General features: G+C 42.7%; 1 long non-coding RNA gene across 2 annotated transcripts in view; it reads right to left on the bottom strand.

Annotated features, from left to right (window-relative positions):
- Positions 1-3,984: 3,984 nt before the first annotated feature.
- Positions 3,985-16,022, bottom strand: part of LOC129049033 (uncharacterized) — a 62,233-nt gene continuing 50,195 nt past the window's right edge. For both annotated transcript variants that reach the window (XR_008511790.2, XR_010135701.1), the window contains exon 3: positions 3,985-6,898. This is a non-coding gene — a long non-coding RNA (uncharacterized LOC129049033). The remainder of the gene's footprint in view (positions 6,899-16,022) is intronic.

Genomic DNA, 16,022 nt, shown 5'->3' with positions numbered 1-16,022 from the left:
TTGCCCCAAGAAGAGAAGCCTATTTACTGTCCTTGCCCCCACCATCATGAGTACAACGCCAGTCTAATATAGTGAATTATTCCATGGAAGACTATAGGGTATAATAAGGAATTCAGAGGACATGGAGATTACTCAGGGCCACAGTTACATGGTCTTGAGCTACATGTCAGATGGGTGTGATTGAGGTTGGCATAGGAAAAGGAGGACTTATCCAGTGACGACAACAAGGGCAAAGGCATGGTGGTACCTGACCAGGCCCAACAGCCACAAAAAGCAGCTAAATCTTGAGGCATAACTTCCTAATTCACAACCATCTGACAAGGGACTAAGGGGTCCAGCCTTGGTGGGTGCTGAAAAGGGAGATTGCCGACTGCCTAGCAACCATTGCTAAATTCTGTAAACCAAGGATGAGCTGGAGAAGAGGCCAGGGGCCAGGAAATGCAGTCAGATTTCAAAGCAGAGCTCATGTCACAAACCCAGAGGAGTGTTAGGAGCACTGAATAGAAATGTGAGCTTCCAAAAAGAGTATATGGAAAACTTCAAAGTGCTGAATCTTCCATAGAAAACATGCTGAGAAGTGTAAGAGATAACAAGAAAATTAAAATGCCATGTGGCTTTCCATCGCAGGGTAGATAAAGCAGCTGAAGGTTGAGTGAAAAGTATTTCCTGCTGTCTTCAGAAGGTAGATTGTTTTCATTTCCACTGAAGGCAAAATAGAAGGGGATATCTTGTAGCAAGAGATATTTAGGAAAGACATCAGAAGCACCTTCTTTTTTTAAGAGATGGTATCTTGCTGTGCCACCCAGGTTGGAGTACAGTGGCGTGATCATAGCTCACCACAGCCTCAAACTCTTAGGCTCAAGGATCTCCCCATCTCAGCCTCCCAAGCAGCTGGGATTACAGGTATGCACCAAGGTGCCTGGCTCAAAAGTACTTTATAATAGAGTTGTTGGAAACTGCTCAGGATCAGCAAGTGTGATATGGCATCTCCTTCACAGGGTGTCTTTAAAAAAGAGAAATGTCCACGAATTTGGGCTGTATTACATGCATTTCCACCTGGAGCCAGAGACTAAACTAAAGAGCCCCTAAATGTCCATTTCAAGCAGGAGGCTAAGGCTGTAAACAGCATGCAGTCCTAGACTAGCTAAGCAGGCAGCATGCAGAGAAACTCTTTCTGTCCACTCTCAGATGCCTTACACTCTGTCCCTCCTGCCTCTCTCGCCCCAGCTGTAACCCCACTACTACTCATATAACCCAATAAGAACAGAATGTAATCAATTCACTGGTGTTGGGTACCTCCTAAACAACTTCATATTATAGGCATTGCCATTCCCTGGTGTGAGTCAAGTTCTTTGGCTGGTGTCAGATCTAAATATTTTAGGCAGAATTATATTTAACAAAGACTTTTTACCCTAGTGTTCCTAGCAGAAGATATCAATGAGGAGTGTAACAGCTAGAGCTCAAATTCCTGAAATTCTATCCCTGATTTTCATTAAATGATCTTAAACAAGTAATTTTTGCTTCCTTGGGCTTTCATTTCCATTCTTTAAAGTGGATATGAGGCCAAATATCTACTTAATTACCAAAACAGAATATTTTGGGAAGAAAGAGACAGTAGCCTTAATGATGCAAGAAGCAAACCAGATACATCTCTTGCTGGCCTAGCATTACGCACTAGAAAAAAAAAAAGCAAAAAGCAAAAGACAAAATAGTAGAGGTCAGGCTACTCAAAGTCTGTGCATATTGTCTAAGTGTGGAGAGCAGGCACCCCCAGCAAATTTAAGGCAGAGACAGAAACCAGGAGCAGCAGGAGAACCACAAAACATACAGACAAAAATATTTCAGCATTAAACAATTGCACTCGAGAAAGAAACAATTGTAAGATGATAAGGAGACTCATTCTCTAGGAAGACACTCAAGGGCCTAGGGTGCTATATTTCTCCACAAATTCTGATTGCTTTCTTTCCTGGACAAGGGACATGAAAGACTGCCATTTACAGGATGGAAAGACCAAGGGGTATATATGTATAGATATGACGCAATCCAGTTGACCTGGCAAGATTCCTGGATAGTTTTTGAGGAAAGAGAGAGAAAAGTCTTGGAATTAGCTGAGGAATCCTTTCCACTGTTGAGATATAGAAAAGGACGTGTTTTCAAAAAGAATATAATAAAGAAGCAGGAGATACAACAATGTATTTAAAATGTTGATCTTGAAGATTCAAGAAATTCATAGACAGACATCCAGTGTATTGTGCTTAAAAACTTACAGTGACTACATAGCATGCTTCAGATGAATGAATGAGCAAATGGTCAGCCCAAAAGATCAACCTGTTTATCTTCCACCTTGAGTTGGCAGTTTGGTCTTCGTACTGCCCCCAAGGACCCCCAGACTTATTTCCTTTGAGGTGGGAAGTAGAATTCCTTCTTCCATGTCCACCTTTCCTTCCACCCTGGCCTCTTACCAACCCCCTGCTATAGGAGCCGTCCAAAGTTCCAATAACGCCATCTGTGATTCCCTCTTTAATCCATTCATGCTAGACTTCAGGAGATTCCATTCATTCTTCTGATAGCTACACACAGTTTATGGTGGGTGTTTCCCTCAGCCTCTTCCTCTGTGGAGGGACCATGTATATCTGACTAACCCTGTTTATCCTGTTGCTGGTGTTTGGTCCTGGGAACAAATTCTCTCAGGGCTAGGTAGGAGTATGCTTGGCATCTGGGGCAGTCCTCGTATTCAAGCTTCCTCTGATGTTCATTTTTCTCTTCTAACCTTCTCTCTTTAAAGGCATGAGGCCCCTTGCAGTCCACTAACTGTGTTTGGAAGTTAATCTCTGAGTTTACAGCAGCCATGACATTCTGGGGGTAAAATATAAAAGAAAGGGAAGACAGTAGTGAGGATTAAGGGGCTTCAAAGCCTCTTCCTTATTTCTGGGAAGTTTTCCTATCGCTCTGTTTTTATTAGGTGCCTTTGTTTCTTGAGGCTGCTGTAAAATTGCCACAAACTTGGTGACTTAAAACAACAGAAACTTGTTCTCTCTGTTTGGGAGGTGAGACGTCTGAAATCTGGCAGGGTTGAGCTCCCTCCAGGTGCTCTAGGGAGAATCTTTCTTTGCCTCTTCTGGCTTTGGTGGCTTCCCCAGCCTTCCTGGCTTGTGACGGCATCATCCAGTCTGTGTTCCAGTCTTCACATCGCCTCCTCCTCCATGTGTTTGTCTTCACTGAGTATGTATCTTGCAAGAATACATGTGATTGCACTGAGGGCCTACCCAGGTAATCCAGGCTAGCCTCTTTCTTTCAAGATCTGTAACTTTTTGGGGGAAAATAAAGATCCTTAACTTAAATCACATCTGCAAAAACCCTTTTTCCAAATAGGTAACATTCACAGCTTCTAGGAATTGGATGCATATATCTTCTGGGGGTGGAAAGGGGCATTTTTTTTCAGCCCACACAGTGGGGACAAAAAACTAATATTAATTTTGTAAGGCACACAGTATCTCATATTAATTCTACGGCAGTCTGTCAGCAAAGTATTCTTATTCACCTTCTGCAGATAAAGAACTTTAAACCCAGGGAGGCTTGCTTAGGATCACCAAACTGATAAGCAGGGGACTTGGGTTCTGTCTGGCTCCACAATCACTGTGTTCTACAGGCCATGGCAAGTTAGGGAACTCCATGCTGTTTCTGACTGCCTGCCAGTGGGCAAACCACCTCACTTCCAGGGCTCGGTTTACCCACAGGATGATGAGGTGGCCATCTCAGTGTCCTTTTCATCCCTATGAGTCTGGTACCAAGGGACGCCTAATGATCAAATGAAATTACAGTATAATTTGCATAGTGTTATTGTTGGATAGAAAAATTGTTTTTGACCTTGCCACCAAGAAATACTTCATAGAAAAGACGAAGCTTCTTGGCCATAGGTTCTATCTTGTTCATGCCCTACTTAGATCCTCTAGCAAGCTCCAAAGTTATTCATTCAGTCAGTAATTTTTTCATCACATGTTTATTAAGTATATTTGATTTTCTCAGAAAATTTAATGGACATTAAGAAAACAGTGAAGTTTGGAAAACCCAGACATGGTTCCTGATGGAATTTAGAATAATCAGACTGAAGAAATCAGCCTGATGTCTCTGCAGCAACATGAATCAGTTAATTCTAGAAACCTTTAGAGTGGCAGTTCTCAAGCTTTGTCTTGCATCAATATTATCTGGAGAAGCCAGGTGCGGTGGCTTATGCCTGTAGTCCCAGCACTTTGGGAGGCTGAGGCAGTAGATCACTTGAGGTCAGGAGTTTGAGACCAGCCTGGTCTCGAACCAGTAGTGAAACCTCATCTCTACGAAAAATACAAAGTTAGCTGAGCATGGTAGTGCATGTCTGTAATCCCAGCTACTGGGGAGACTGAGGCAGAATAATCATTAGAACCTGGCAGGTTGCAGTGAGCCAAGATCACGCCTCTGCACTCCAGCCTGGGCAACAGAACGAGACTCTGTCTCAAAAAAACAAACAAAAAAAATATGTGGAGGGCTTGTTATAACACAGTTTCTTATTCAGTGGGTCTGGGATGGGGCCTGAGAATTTGCATTGCTAACTAGTTCCCAGGTGATTCTAATGCTGCTGCTCCAGGGACCACACTTTGAGAATCGAAGCACTAGAACAATTCCCAGCTGGAGGTCCTTGGACCACTAGGCAACTATGGCATTTTATGAGAAATAAATATAGTCTATTGGCTGAATAAATAAAAGTAAAACTACCATTATGTGGGCTTGTTTAAATATTTTGATGTTAAAAAGAAATCTTCACTCTTAAAAAATTTCTATAACCCTTGAACAAAAGCCAGAAAGTCAATCAGGTTTTATCTCTTTTTGCCAAAGCTGATTCTATTGGCAGAGGTTCCTGTAGTGTTGTGCTGAGAATGATTCAAATCCTGCATGTTGGCCCAGTAGGAAAGAGAGCTATAATGCATTAGAAATATTTGTCTAGATGAAGGAGAGAGAGTGAAAGTAACTGTACCATGTATTTGCCATTTTAATTTAAATATTGAAGTTATTACAATTTAGACTTATATCTTCTTCTCTTCTAAGTCCACACTCTTTGGGAGCCATCTCATCCAACCCATGGCTTTAAGTATCATCTGTATGCTGATAATGCCTTTCACACCTCCTGCCCAGTTCCCCCCTCTGACTTCCAGAGCTATTTTTTCCAACTGTCTTCTTGACATCTCCACTTAGATACTGCATATGCATCTCATAGTCAACTTTCACATGTTCAACAGTGAATTGTTGATTTTCCTCCTCAAACTGCTCTATTCTCATCTTAATAAATGATATCATCAACTATCCATTTAGTTTGGGAAAAGCTCTTGATGTCTCTTTCTTGCTCCCCTATCATATCCAATTCTTGCCCAAATTCTATTGATTCTACATCCAGAGAATGGCTTCAGTGCCTTTACTTCTTCCCATACTCAGGCTCCCTCACAAGTCGCCATCATCTCTCACCTATATTGTGCCAACAGCTCCACTTCCCTTTGTCCTTCCCTGTAATGCAAAGTGGGAGTGATTTCTCAGCACCTTACAACCTCCAACTGCTCCCTATTTTGCTCAGGGTAAAATCCTAACGTTAATGCCTCATCCCACAAGGTATTGCATAATCCAACGCCAGACTGCCCCTCCAACCTCAGTACCATTGTGCTCCAGCCACACTGGTCTTTCTTCACTTTCTCAAATACCTCAAGCACTTCCCCACCTCAGGGCCTTCCATGTTCCCTGCCTCTGCCTGGAATGTGCCATCCCCACTCTGCAAAGATGCACCTACCTCCCGGTCGCAATTTAGAAGACCACTTCCTCAAGGAGGCCTTCCTTGATCCTCTCAAGCTAAATCAGGTCTTGCAAATACTCTCATGTGGGATTTTTCACTCCACTTTACCCAGCTTGTAAAACTTCTTTATTTTTTATTTATTTTTTTTTAAGTATCTGTGTTTCCACTAGACTGAGAGCTTCCTGAGGGCAAGGAATGTGTCCCTATGGACTCACCACTGTTCCCCAGCATCTGGTTCAATGCTCGTAGGTGCTCAATTAATACATGTTACATGAAGAAATGAGTAAAACCATAAAGGGTAGAAAAGGTAGAAACATTTTGCTCTTCATTTCAGGCCCCTCTCTCTTCTGTCTATCTGTCCAATTTCTCCAGTTCTCTGCCTCCTCTCTTATGGAGCCTTGGTTTTCCACAGACGATGGAATGTTTGTCTGATGCTGGGCAAAGAAGATTAATGACAAGGTAGTGAGAGTTTCTATTTATGCCATCTCCTTTGTCTGAGTTCCCAGCCTGGGAACTCTAAACCATCCAGCCACCCGCCAGGCCTCAGGAGACAGTTCTTCAGGCAGTGTTGGTGAGCTCTGTGGTGTCATAGCAAGATCGCTTTGTCTTTCACTCCTGACCACAATGTGCATTTTGTAAGAAGGAAGCTTGCTTGAGGCACAAGATTCGGGACTGGCTCCACTCGCTAAGTTGGTTTTGGTTTTGCACAGAGAAAGTTTTTTAACTTGCTAGGCATTTTCAACATCATCCACAGTTTGACTCCAGATTCCACAGCTAAGCCTTGAGAGTCTAAAGCGCCTCTTATTTTGAAGACCAGCATTGAAGAAAGAGCAGATGGGATGTGGTAAGGGGCACAGTCATGATGGCAGAGCTGGAGGAGAAGAAGGTGTGACCAGGACCTTCCCTGTACCGGATGGAGAGCTGAGCTGCGGCTGAGTATCCCATGGTGAAGCTGGCTTCATGTTCTTCCCCTGCCCAGGTCTCTCAGCAAGGAAGCCCTCTAGGCCTCACTGCTTGCAGCAATACCATCTGGAGTCAATGCTCCAGTTCTGGAAATTCTCTTCATTCACAGGGCATGTAGAGGAGCTAGGACACACAGGCAAGAAAATCAGGCATTAGGCCTAAAATCTTACATATCAAATGTTCCTTGTTTTCTCATTTTTTGTTTGATTTCCAAGGGCATCAGTGACTGAAGAAGTTAAACTTCCTAGACAAAATTGAAAATTTAAAAATGTCTACACTCCTGCTGTCTCTCCCTTTGTGAGAAATGCTTTATGCTGGTCATCAAAATGCCTAGAGTCCGGGGTGCTTTGGGCTGAACATTTGCATCCCCCCAAAATCTATATGCTGAAGCCTCAACCCCACGTGTAGCTATACTTGGAAACGAGGCATCTAAGAAAGTAATTAAGGTTAAATGAGGTCCTAAGGGTGGGGTCCTGACCCCATAGGATTAATGTCTTTATAAGAGACACCAGAGACGGTTGTCTCTCTCCCCAGGTACGCACCATGGAAAGGCACAATGAGAAGGCAGCCATCTGTAAAGAAGAGTGCCTATACTGGGATCTGATCCTGCTGACTCCCTAATCTTGGACTTCCAGCCTCCAGAACTACTGTTTAAGCCACCTAGTCTCTGATATTGTGTTATGAAAGCTCAAGTAGACAAATGCAAAGAGCCCATATATCATCCTCTAGCCTTCCTTCCCAAACTCACCTGTCTTAGATTCTATTCCATTAGTTCCAGTGTAACAAACTGATTTATACTGATCTAATAATCAGGAACAAATTTCATCACCCCCTCAGAGACATGGTGGGAAATGAGGCTTTTGATGCCCAGCCAATAAAACAACCTAGCAGCCACTTACTTGTCCCTGCATTTCTTTGCGGCATTGGCTGATGTTCAGGCTGGCTTGAATTACCAAATAAGGAGAGGAAATGGAAGAGGAGACAATGGGAAATGAAGGGCAGTAGACAGATTTTGAAAATGTTCACTTCTATGCAGGTATTTTGAGCCTATACTTTGCCGCTAGTAGGGAAATAAAAATGAGTAAGATATTTCTTCTACCCCTAAGCCCAACGTTTAAAGCAATCAAACCTAGTGAAAGTGAAAAAGGCTAAGTCATTGTCATATTTTATTTTTTTCTAGTATCTAAAAAACTGGGCTTGCAACAATCTGGTTTTATAATTTTCTTATTTAAAAATTATTTTGTTCAATTTTTTTAAGTGTTCAGGGACAAAGTGGGGTGGATTTCCTTAAAAAATACTACTTGGCTAAAAGCCAGAATTAGCTAACAAGAAATCTTCAGAATTCTGAATAGCATACACTACATATAGGCAATAATAGACATAAGCTGAGAGAATAGTTTTAAGAGCTCAGCCACCAGGGAAATGGATTTCTGATTGGCGGGACATTGTTCTAGGATTTAGACTCTGGAAGTTGGTCTATTGTGGAGATTTTATTTCTTCCTTTTTCCCCTTTTTCTTTCTTTCTCTCCTTCTTTCCTATTATCCTCTCTTTTTTCTCCCTTCTTATTTTTTGGACATTTAAAATAGCAAATCCTAGAATGATTTTCTTTTATTAATGACTTGGCCCCGTTCTGCAAAAAGAAGAAAGTGCAGATACGTTAGCTTCCTGGAAGCAGCAAGAGAAATAAAATAGTAGTGTTAACTAGTGTAATCAGAGCAAGGATGTTTGACACCTAGAGGAGAGGGAAGAAGGCTGGAAAAGAGCTTCTCTCTCCATAACCTTCTGCTCCAAGGCACTCTCAAGGCCTGGGGAGAGACTGAAGCTTGTTCCAGAGCTCCAGGGAAGCTGGTTCCTGACTCAGGTTCAGTGTTCCACGAGGGTTACTTTGTTTCTGATCCCTTGTTAGGAAGCCACCAGTCAGAAGGATACTTGGATGTAACTGGATGTTTGTATTTCTTTATATATTGTGATTTATTGCAAGTTGATGTAAATATTTTATGCAATTATTAGTAACCAAAGACGAATTGCTATTTATGCTTTATGTTAACAAAAACATTATTGTTTCTAGGAATAGTATGAGGGGCTGGATCTTGTATGTGTGAATCTGGGAAAACCTTAAGAATTGAGACATCTTAGTCTTATCCCTAAGCATCACCACAAAATGAGATTGAGCTTGGTAGGAAATCACCGTCCTTAATAAGGAAGGCAAGATCTGTCCCTTGAGCTCAAATTGGTGACTATGAAATGATAACTGCATAACTGCCAGGCAGGGAGGGGACGGCCTCCGCATGCAGGGCCCGAAAGAGTTAACTGCATCCCCACATGCCCCTCCATTGCTTCCCCAGCTCAGGGATCTTACTGGATAGGGCTGGACTTGTCAGGAGAACAAGAACTTGCGTTCAACTAGGAACTTGGACTTCCTGCACAGAAAAAATTAAAAAGACTTGCAGGAACGGGGAAACCTGAAAATAAAAAGAACAAAACAAAACAAAACAAAACAAAGCAGGGTTTGTACTAGTTCATTAGATGCCTACGTACGTGTTTGCCTGGAGATAAAGGGGATTTGAAGACATAGGGAAAGGCAAACAGAAAATGAAAATAAAGCCAATGGGCTGGGCTTATTGTCATACGTTTCCAGGGCACCTGAAGAGGGGAACGTCTGCGGACAAACTTTTGTTTGGGGGGCCTGGGAGGCACTGAGGGCAGCAGCCTCCACCAGACCCCTATAGGTGTTCTGTGTCCAAGGAGATGCTTCCTCTGGGGCCCTCAGGAGAAACTCCTTTGGGTTTTTTTTTTTTTTTTTTTTTTACAAAACCTCAGGCACGACCCTGCAAAGGGAAGGAATGATGGAGGTGGCAGAACATGATTGCTTTCTGTTGAGAAGCGTGTGTGCCCCCAGGCACAGGTGGATCTACTTTAGCCTCCTTAGACCACAAAATAATATTTCTCCAGACTGGATGAATGCAGGGGCTATCCAAAAGATTGAACACTCAGCATTCACATGTTGCTCATTCATTCAATACCCGTGAGCCACAGCTCCAAGTCCGTGGCACCTGATCCCTTGACTCATGGGACGTCCCTTGCAACACACAAATTAAAAGATAAAATGAAGAATTTCAAGCTGGTGGCTGCAGAGTATTAAACCCAAAGCCACTGAGCAAGGGGCTTTGTGTGATGTTCTGGTGTTCTGCAACAAGTCTTTCTAAAAACGTTATAATATTTAAGTACACTTAGTTTTTGCTATTTGTAAACAAAACTCTAAGTAATACAGAAATTAGTACCAGTCAGTGCTACCCAGAGCATAGGCAAACTGGGGAATTAGGCCCAGTTGGGACAAAAAGCAATAAAAATATTAAATAGTGATAATTTACCAATTCATGGCTTGTAGCACAGAAACAACGAATTGAAATATTGCCTGTGGTTACTTAGAACGCGGTGCTCATTGCAGCAAGGTTTTGGGAAACTGAGTGGACACTGTTTTGCTAAAGAATAAATGACGGGAGGAAATCAAGGAAGACACAGGGTAGTGGCTGCTTCTGGATAGCATAAGGAAAGATGATGGTCAGATCCAATTCCTACATTCTTTGCTCAAGGCACATAAGGAAGCTCAAGCACTTTCTGTGACCTTGTTAAAAGAATCTCTCATGTCTTGCAGGCACAGGGCTCCGATAAAAACAATTTCACAGTTTGATCCTATGGGCTGCCAATTTACAACAGTTGAATTCACAACCTCGTGAGGTGTCGTATGTGAGAGTGAGGGCATGGTTAGGAGTGGCTGGGAAGCTGAGAATTGGATGAGGCTGTATAGGAGCGCTAACAACATTTGGAGTCATTCCTGTTACCGTCAGCAGAGGCAGACTCTCCTTCTCCCTTACTTGATAAGTCTGTTAAGCTTTGCCTGAAAGCCCTATAACTCCTTTGATGAGTCAATTCTTTTCATGTCTCATCCCAATTACCCACAAGTATCTCCTGACCTATAGCTATAAACAGATCCCAGCATACTCCAAAGAGTGAATAACAAATCAAAGCCAGAAGTCTTACACACCCTTCCTAATTTGCATTAGGTGCGTCTGAATGCCAGGCAAAAGAATAGCTTCTGAGTGTCTTAGATTAAGAAGAAAAGAATAAATTTTTAAGATTAGGATAAATATATGAATATAGGCTCACTTACCATTTATTCTGAATTCAATATGCAGGACTTAATACCTGAGCTTGATTTCAATTATGTTTTGGGTTGATATATTGAGATCTGGACTAAATGGTGCCTCAAGTAAAATAAAGTTCATATGCCAACAATTCTTTGGTCTACTGCAGAAGTAAAGAATCTGAATAATTTGAGAGATGAAAATGGTGGAGTAGATTTATTACTGTGTGATGCCTATGAATTTCTTAATTCTGTAATCTAAAACCGTTCCATTTACCGAGACATTAATCAGTCCATTAGTGAAGAAAAGGCCAGAATCTTTAATCAAAGCTTTAGAGGTTGTTTTCTTTAGGCAGGGTACTGATGAGACACACTGCTATGGAAGTGTGCTTCCCAATTTCAATGGATTTGGGAAGATCCTGGCATGGAAAAGGTCAAATAGTAGCTCTTACTCATCACACGGATAATGTTGATCACCAAGGAAGATGTGGTTATCACAATAGACAGCATGGGCTGCATAGTTATTAGAATGGTCTCAAGTACAGCTTTTTTTTTTTTTTTTTTTTTTTTTTTTTTTTTTTTTTCTGAGAAGGAGTCTCCCTCTGTCGCCCAGGCTGGAGTGCAGTGGTGCGATCTCGGCTCACTGCAAGCTCTGCCTCCCGGGTTCACGCCATTCTCCTGCCTCAGCCTCCCGAGTAGCTGGAACTACAGGCACCCATCACCACACCTGGCTAATTTTTTGTATTTTTAGTAGAGATGGGGTTTCACTGTGTTAGCCAGGATGGTCTCGATCTCCTGACCTCATGATCCACCCGCCTCGGCCTCCCAAAGTGCTGGGATTACAGGCGTGAGCCACCGTGCCCGGCCAACTACAGGGATTTTAAGTGATGGCTAACTCATCATGATGTAACCAGTGCCAAAAGAGCTAGGTAGCCCATCTAAGTACAACTGGGCTTCAGTAACTTACAAACAGCAGCTCTGCAGACAGAGGCTGGGCTTGGACTCCACAATGAAAGTCATGATCCCTTACTCAAGTTCCAGACATGAAACAGTTGACCAGCACAGAGCCTCTTGAATGAAGAAGTTGATTGCCCTGAAAGAAGGACCTTATGATAATACGATACAATATATACTCTGAGTCTTCTTAGCCTTCACCAAAGAAGATTGCATCCATGAAGCAGGGTAAAAGTGTCCAGGGAAATGCAAATACCCAGATGTGTGGGTAATTTGTCTCCATGCCTAAATCAAACTGCTTCCTGCAAGCCTGCTGCTGGAGCTGCTCGGGCCATAGGAATGGTCCATGGGGTTCCTCTGTGCTCTCCCTCCGTCTCTACCATGGTCTAACAGACCCAACCCACACAGGTTTACTCTCACTCTCCCCTAGTAATGGCCCCCTATGAGATGACATCCCCATTACAAGGCAAGGGAACAAGTCAGCCTCTCTCTCTCTCTAATCCTTGAATTGGCAGCAAAGCCTCCTCAAAGTAACTACAGAAAGCAAAACAGAGGGAGATTGTTGCCCATGGCACCTCCCAGATCCCTTCCTTGCATCTCTAGAGAACCTTAAAGCTATCTTCTTTCAGATGACCAAATTAGATTTCATGGAATTGTGTCATAGGAGCCACTGGTCCCAAAATCCCTTGGAATATTAGAAATTGTGTTATGGCTACGAGTTATGGTCACCACTGATATTTTCAATGTGGTCACCTGTCAGTAGACAGAGACAGCTAATAGTGAATCTACTGATTGGACCCAGTTCATAGTTCTGAAATAAAAGATGACTGATGATTAAAACAAATATTTAACATAATAATACTTATGTTAAAACATAGTAGCAGGCCTGGTGTGGTGGCTCACACCTATAATCCCAGCACTTTGGAAGGCCAAGGTGGGTGGATCACCTGAGGTCAGGAGTTCTAGTCCAGCCTGGCCAACATGGCGAAACCCCAGCTCTACTAAAAATACAAAATTAGCCGAGCATGGTGGCGCACACCTGTAATGCCAGCAACTCAGGAGGCTGAGGCAGGAGAATCGCTTGAATCCAGGAGGTGGAGGTTGCAGTGAGCTGAGATGGCACCACTGCACGCCAGCCTGGGCAACAAAGCAAGACACCATCTCAAAAACAACAACAACAACAACAACAACAAACAACAAAAACTAGCAGACTGGGCCCCTGCTGGAATATACAGGCTTGCATATGGTTTTCTCCTTCATAACTGTAAAGATCAAAACAATAGCAATCATAATAAACTAAGGAGACCTTGGGTTAAACAAATCATTACAGTTGACAATAGAGGTGTAAACATGATCCTAATTAATGGATCTATAATCTGTCTTCCAAGTTTCTGGCCATTAGCCATGCTTCTAATTAAACTGAGTGTGGGAGCAGCATTCCATCTCCTGAGGGGCTGGCGCAGCAATATTCTGAATTCCTGACCACCCCAGGCTTGACTTTGCAGCCTCTGTTTTGTTACCTGTTGAAATTCAAATAAGGCTTCACTTGTTAACAAGACTCTCCTTTAAAACATCTCTAGCCTTTGGTCAATCTTTCTTTTTATTCTGCAGGAATCTAAAGAAGTTGGAATGGAAAGCAAAAGAACGTTGCCATATTTTTACCAGGGGGCCCCACCATGGGCTACACAGACCGAGAGAGTGAACATGTCCTTGTTCTTAAAGAGCTCACAAATGAATATCTTTTTTTTTCCCTGAGACTGAGTCTTGCTCTGTCACCCAAGCTAGAGTGCAGTGGCGCGATCTCGGCTCACTGCAATCTCCACCTCCCGGGTTCAAGCAATTCTCCTGCCTTGGCCTCCCAAGTAGCTGGGATGACAGTTGTGAGCCACCATGCCCGGCTATTTTTGTTTTTGTTGTTGTTTTGTATTTTTAGTAGAGATGGGATTTCACCATGTTGTCCTGGCTGGTCTTGAACTCCTGACCTCGTGATCTCCCCACCGCAACCTCCCAAGGTGCTGGGATTACAGGCGTGAGCCGCCATGCCCGGCCTGAATATTCTTAAAATAGGAGTGAAACAGAAATAGTATGTTCCTGTATTTCAGAATGACAAAGGAAACCAGGAACACTTGCAGGTTAATAAGTCCATCCCCCTGTCTCAGAGCAGAATTCTCTGCTGAAAGGGCTACAGACTGACACCTTTGTTTGAGGTCCACCCTAATCGAAGTCCATCTCTGGACTTTCAACCTGAAGTTCCTGTGCTGTTTCAGGCTCCATGAACAATGTGTGATCAAAACACTCTAAGGAATTAGTGGTTTTCTCACATGTACTCCTTGACGTCTGTTCTTTAGCCTGCCAGCCGTATTTGATGCTAAGGGAGAAAGAGAGAGCTGTCTCCCAAACAGAATCCTTTGCCATACATCTATCGTGTAGTGTTGACAGTCCTTCTTGCAGTGTGGTGCGGGGCAATGATATCTCTGGAAAAATTCTCACTAGGATCCAATGATTTATTTAGCTAACAGCTAAGTTAATTATGTCAGTTTGACAATTTCAAGAGGGAAGGAAAAACACACATGGGCTGGATGAGGAGATTGTCTCAGTAATATTTTAAACCAGGACATGGTTAGGAAACCCAATGATTTCTTGGTACAAATCTCTAAGCGATCAAGCATTCCCCTATAATCAAGACCATCACTAAGTTTTAAAAGAAATATATTTTCCCCCACAACTGAAAAGAGTGAAGTAAGGCAAAAACACCAAGCAAAAAATAAGCATTCAGTTTTCAAGTAATGGAATGTTTCCTCTGGAAGGAGAAGGGAATCTGGATGTCTGGATCCCGGTTGCTGCTCTACTTCTTAGTGGCCCTCTGTTCACCTTAGCTTTCTCATCTGTACAGCAAAGGATTGGCAAAGCAGGCATCTGAGCCCTTACAGTTATTGCCTGCCAGGATGCCATATGATCATGGATGTTCGGTTTTCAGGACTCTGGGACAAGGAGTGGAGTCAGGTGAACACTGGGACTAAGCAGACATCACAGGTTCTCTGCCTCAGAGCCAAAGCCAGATTCCCCGCCCTGGTCAGAGAAGGCCTTCCTTGTTTCTTATAGCATTAATCTCAACACCTCTATGCTACTCAAAGGCTCAACTATTGCATTTTCTTTACACAAAATTCTTACTGATCTCTTTCTCCCATAGGCCTTGAAGCTAAGTACAGATTTATTCATCCTTTCTATGCATATTTTTGAGCACCTGCTATAGGAAAGATGCTGTTTCCAGTACTAGGGATATAGGGCAAAAAAACCAATCTCTGCTGTCATAGAGATACCTGCTGGAGCTTTGATAGCTTTCTGCATGAGAAACGGGCTAGGTATGATTCTCACATTAGGGATGAGAAAAGGAGGAACCGTGGGCTGACAATTTCAGCACTCTGGAGATGCAAGACAAAAACAAAGTCTGCAAACAGACTAGAATAGAATAGCTTATAAAAGGACATTGTGAGCTGGGAGTGGTGGCTCACACCTGTAATCCCAGCACTTTGGGAGGCTGAAGTGGGCAGATTACTCAAGGCCAGGAGTTTGAGACCAGCCTGGCCAACATGACAAAACCCTATCTCTACTAAAAAAAAAATACAAAAATTAGCCAGGTGGCACACGCCTGTAATCCCAGCCACTGGGTAGGCTGAGAGACAAGAATCGCTTGAACCCAGGAGGTGGAGGTTGTAGTGAGCTGAGATCACAGCAATCACTGCAGCCTAAGGGAAAGAGTGAAACTCTGTGTCAAAAAAAAAAAAAAGAAGAAAGAAAAAAGAAAAAAAGGACACTGTGACAGAACAGTGTTTGCATAACACCTTATTTTCTTCTGCAACTAACAACACTGAAAATAACTAAGAAGTAACATTTACAAGACACTCTAGGATGGAGAAATCCCTTCTACAAATTTTCTATCATTTTCTTTAACAAAAACCTGTCAAGGTATTATTATTGCCTTTTTAATCAATGAAGTTGATGAATACTCTGAAAGTTTTACGTGATCAGCCTGAGATAACTATTAAATGGCAGTGCTGAGACTGACTCTGGTGTTTACTTCAAATCTCACTCTTTCCATCATGATAAAACTGCTCTGAACATTTCTTATTCCATTTTTGTTTCTGAAA

This window comes from Pongo abelii, chromosome 10 (genome assembly GCF_028885655.2).
Source record: "Pongo abelii isolate AG06213 chromosome 10, NHGRI_mPonAbe1-v2.0_pri, whole genome shotgun sequence".
Classification (NCBI taxonomy): Eukaryota; Metazoa; Chordata; class Mammalia; order Primates; family Hominidae; genus Pongo; species Pongo abelii.
This window is presented reverse-complemented; position numbering and strand designations above follow the sequence as displayed.